We start from the raw sequence: 5,596 nt of genomic DNA, 5'->3' as shown, positions 1-5,596 counted from the left end.
GCATGCAGAAGTTTTAGCCTAATTAATTCCAGCGATTTAAGTGGCTGCATGCGTGCCCTCGGCTATGACTCATTGAATGCTGCTTTCGCGTACTGCCTGCGAGCAATTCTGAGTGCCTGCATGCAGCTAGTCGTAATTAAGGCAGCTAACTGATGCGAAAAAAGATACGCTTTAAATCCGTGGAATCATTATTGACAAGGAGGGAGATGGTTCGAGTTCACTCGCTTGACCGCCATGCCGGCGTGCGACCCAGACGGGACGGGACGGCACAGTCATAATTTCAGTTTCTCTAGTTTTCCACGGCAAGCTAGCGCGCTAAGCCATTATGCATTGAATTCCGATGACCGTCGCGCTACCTCCCGCCTATAAGTACTGTTTCCCGGCCTTCTCAGGTGCCACCGTGACCCGACTCGCCATATACTCATACGCCCTCACTGGCCTGACGTCGCTTGCCACGTCCGCCATGCCCCCGCCCGTCCGCGGTAGGCGACGCCGGAGGCGGTCACCGTTGGAACTAGTGTTCGGGTTTTCATCGGAAGGCGGACGGAGGGAGTAGGCATTCTATCTGTCTTTAGATGGCAATGCGGAGATCGAGGAGTTGTTGGAGCGTGACCGCATGGCAGAGGAGCAGGAGTTGTTGGAGCGTGACCGCCTGGCGGAGGAGCAGCTTATCACCGATTTGCGCCGCCAGCGGGACATGGAGCAGCAGTGCACCGATGCTCTGAGTCGTGAGCAGAGTGCCTGCAACTGGGCCGACTATGTGGAGGCCAGCGCCTGGCAAATAGCCCTGGAGGCTGTCGGTCATGCATGCGTTCGCGACGCCGATTTTTACTACCAGCTCGTCAAGTGGGTTTCCCGCTTGGAAGCCGAAGCTTTGGTGGACCACGCCGGCATGGAAAGGGCCAACGCGCGCGAGCAACGCGCCCTATCGCACCTCTGGCAAGTCCGAGGCGAGGTGAAGGACACTAGTGCCAGCGTTTAGCATGGACAACAGATGGCGGTCGGCATCGTCTAGTTAGCTAAGAGTGAGTTAGTACTTGTACGCTTCTAGAGTGTTAGTGGGAGTAGATAGTTAACATGGCTATGATGGTTGTCAATGTGGAAGTTCAGTACTCTATATGTGGATCAGACCTATTACTTTGCTCTAAATGTTGAACTTTCTGTTTGAACGTATGGAATGGGCTGTTATTTTTTTTAAATGGGTTGTATTTGTCCTCCACGGTTTAGAGGCTCACTTGTGGGCCTAGCAAGTTGACGCGTACACAATGAGGAGATGATTGTATGTGGAGAGGATGACAGCAGGGACCCGCCAAGGTCATGGCAGTACGCAAGCAAGTGCCTCCTTATTTCAAGCCAATAAAAAATGGCTCCTCCTAGTGGATTTCTGACATCTGGGTCCCATGCCATTGTCAACATAGTCAACAAACGAGAGAATTGCACAACGAGCGGCTGACACCAGGGACCCAGCAGCTCGCCCAGTTATTTTTGTTTTGGGTTAATTTTATAAATGCCACTCCAAATCTGCTGTATCCGAGAAATGCCACTGCAATTTCCAAACTTTGAAAAGTGCCATTTCATGCCATTTCTAGTGGCATTTTTCGAAGTCTGGAGTGGCGTTTTTCAAAGTTTGCAAACTGCAGGCGTTTTTCAAAGTTTGCAAAAATTGCAGTGGCATTTTTCAAATTTTGGAAATTGCAGTGGCATTTTTATGAATCGCCATAATTCGAGTGGCATTTATCTAATTTGTTTTTGAGACGGAAGCATGGTGTCAACTGGGCTATGCGAGACACTCTGGCCTGTCTAGACAGCCTTTTCTTTTATGTTTACCACAGACCAACCCAGTAGTTTTTTTTCTTTCTAAAAATGGCTAGGCCAGTTCTTTTGTGATTTGTCAAATAAGTCACTTTATCAGGCCTGTTGGGCTGCAAATCTTTCAAGACGAGGAGAGCTTCATTCGGCTGGCCGAGAAAATGGCCTATCAGTAATGAGAAATGGGTTGTACATTTTTAAAACACATCAAACCGGCAATTATTTTCAAATATCTTTTTTTTTTCATTTCGAGATTTTAAATTGCATTGATTTTTATATATGGACAATTTAATGGATTTTATATTGATATACATTTTTTTAAATCAGTCTGAATGTGACTCGAAATTTTGGGATTAAAAACAGTTCAGACCGCACCGACATATGCAAAATTTCGTATAATTTTTTAAACGTGGCCACAATATGGGCTGTAATGCTAACATAAAGAATATGGGCACCAAAAAAACCCGTAAGAATTAGCAAATGGGCTATAAATTATTTGAAATAATGGCAGATGGGTTGTATGTTGTCTTCCATAGATTTGAGGCTTTGCACAGATGGCCTGTATATTGTTGGATGTCCATCCAACGGCCGTCGTGCTTCTTCAATCTCTGCTCTTCCTGCTCCAGCCGCTCAAACAAGCGTCGGCGGGACTGCCTGCTCCCTCCTCCCCGCGGTCGGCTGTGCTGCCGCGCAGGCCTCACCGCCCCATCGTACTCCCATCGCTGGCCTAGCCACACCAGCTGTTATTCTCCGGCGACGGTAGACGAACCAGTAAACCCTCATACAGTCGTACTCCCCTCCGTGTGGGAAACAAAAACAACAGCCGAGTCTTCCCTGCCTCCATGTCGTTCCCTTCCTAGGCCTCGCCGTCGTCCACCGCCCTGGTGCTCTCGGCGTGGCGTGGTCAGCGTGGTCAACGACCGACATGCATCTGAAGTGGACTGTACGTGGAGAGGCTGATAGCTGGGTCCACGGCCGCACGCAAGGAAATGCCTCCTTATTACGCGCCAAATAATGATTTCCTCCACCTGACATCTGGGACCCACTGAAATGGCCTTAGTATTTCGCGAAAAAAATGTTACCGCCGCTGACAGCTCGGACCCACCAGCTATATCTTCGCACGCAAGGAAGTGCCTCCTTATTACGCAGAAAAAAAATGAATACTCCCCTGCTAGCTGGGACCTAGTATAGTGGGACTACTAAGTTGACGGGGACGAAGGACTTTGTCAACTTAGTCAATATGCACAATTCTAGATCGACTGACCGTACGATGTCCATCCAACGGCCGTAGTGCTTCTTTAACCTCTGGTCTTCTTGCTCCAGCTGCCCAAAGCAGCGCCGGTCGTGCCGCCTGCTCCTGCTTCCCGTGGCCGGCTGTGCTGCCGGGGAGGCCTCACCGCCCCCGTACTACTCCCACCGCTGGCCAGGCCATCCCTCCACTCCACTCACCCACACCCCCTATTATTTTGCGGTGACGGCAGCGCAGCCGAACCAGTGAACCCTCGTACTCCTCTCCGCGTGGGCATCCACTGCCGCGTCTTCCCCGACTCTGTGTCTTCCGCTTCCTAGGCCTCGCCGTCGTCCACCGCCGTGGTGCTGTCGGCGCGGCCTGGTCAATGTGGTTAACGACCGAATTTCATCGGAAGAATATTGTACGTGGAGAGGCTGACAGCTGGGTCCATGGCAGCCACAAGGAAGTGCCTCCTTATTACGCGGAAAATAATTATTCCTCCACCTGACAGCAGGGAGCCACCGGACGCCCACTAGTATATCGCGAAAAAAATGTTTGCCCCTGACTGCTGGGACCCACCCGACGGGCCACCGTATTTCACGGAAAAAACGTTCCCCCTGCTGTCAGCTCGGACCCACCGGAAGTGCCTTCTTATTACGCACAAAAAAATGAATACCCTTGCTAGCTGGAACCCACCTTGGTGGGAGGCTGACTTGTGGGCCTACTAAGTTGACGGGGACGGAGGGCTTTGTCAACTTAGTCAATATGCACGATTCTTGCTCCAGTGACCGTACGATGTCCATCCAACAACCGTACTGCTTCTTCAACCTCTGGTCTTCTTGCTCCAGCCGCCCAAAGCAGCGCCGGTCGTGCCGCCTACTCCTGCCTCCCGTGGCTGGCTGTGCTTCCGCGGAGGCCTCACCGCCCCCATAATACTCCCACTGCTGGCCAGGCCATCCCTCCTCTCCACTCACCCACACCCCCTGTTATTCTGCGGCGACGGCAGCCTCACACCGTAGCGAACCGGTGAACCCTCATACTCCTCTATGCGTTGGCATCCACTGCCGCGTCTTCCCCGGCTCCGCGTCGTCCCCTTCCTAGACCTCACCGTCGTCCACCGCCCTGGTGCTCTCGGCGCGGCGTGGTCAACGTGGTCAAGGAACAACTTCCATCGGACGTGGACTGTACGTGGAGAGGCTGACAGCCGGGTCCACGGCCGCAGCAAGGAAGTGCCTCCTTATTACATGCAAAATAATTATTCCTCCACTTGACAGCGGGGACCCACCAGACGGGCCACCATATTTCGCGAAAAAAACATTTGCCCCTGACTGCTGGGACCCACCAGCTACATCTTCGCACACAAGGAAGTGCCTGACAGTCGGGACCCACCTGGTCGAAGCGTACGTAGCGTTGTCACTCTGATCGCGAACGTGTACGTACATATATACTAGTGGATGTAGAGGCGCGCACGTGTCGTAGTAGAGGCGCGCACGTAGCATGTACACGTATGTACAGTGGCCAGGGTGCAAGAAAGAAAATACGGCCACGTATGTGTACATACGGGCGGGGTCTCGAACGCCTACTCGCGCATACGTACGGCCAGGGCTCGTGTACATGGCTGGGTCGGAACGGAGAAACGGCGTCTGAAGGAAATATGCCCTAGAGGCAATAATAAAGTTATTATTTATTTCCTTATATCATGATAAATGTTTATTATTCATGCTAGAATTGTATTAACCGGAAACATAATACATGTGTGAATACATAGACAAACAGAGTGTCACTAGTATGCCTCTACTTGACTAGCTCGTTAATCAAAGATGGTTATGTTTCCTAACCATGGACAAAGAGTTGTTATTTGATTAACGGGATCACATCATTAGGTGAATGATCTGATTGACATGACCCATTCCATTAGCTTAGCACCCGATCGTTTAGTATGTTTCTATTGCTTTCTTCATGACTTATACATGTTCTATGACTATGATATTATGCAACTCCCGTTTGCCGGAGGAACACTTTGTGTGCTACCAAATGTCACAACGTAAATGGGTGATTATAAAGGTGCTCTACAGGTGTCTCCAAAGGTACATGTAGGGTTGGCGTATTTCGAGATTAGGATTTGTCACTCCAAATATCGGAGAGGTATCTCTGGGCCCTCTCGGTAATGCACATCACATAAGCCTTGCAAGCATTACAACTAATGAGTTAGTTGCAAGATGATGTATTACGAAACGAGTAAAGAGACTTGCCGGTAACGAGATTGAACTAGGTATTGAGATACCGACGATCGAATCTCGGGCAAGGAACATACCGATGACTAAGGGAACAACGTATGTTGTTATGCGGTCTGACCGATAAAGATCTTCGTAGAATATGTGGGAGCCAATATGAGCATCCATGTTCCGCTATTGTTTATTGACCGGAGACGTGTCTCGGTCATGTCTACATTGTTCTCGAACCCATAGGGTCCGCACGCTTAAGGTTTTGATGACAGTTGTATTATGAGTTTATGCATTTTGATGTACCGAAGTTTGTTCGGAGTCCCGGATGTGA

The sequence above is a fragment of the Triticum dicoccoides genome, chromosome 7A (assembly GCF_002162155.2).
Source record: "Triticum dicoccoides isolate Atlit2015 ecotype Zavitan chromosome 7A, WEW_v2.0, whole genome shotgun sequence".
Classification (NCBI taxonomy): Eukaryota; Viridiplantae; Streptophyta; class Magnoliopsida; order Poales; family Poaceae; genus Triticum; species Triticum dicoccoides.
The sequence above is the reverse complement of the archived record's forward strand: the minus strand, read 5'-3'. Positions refer to the sequence as shown.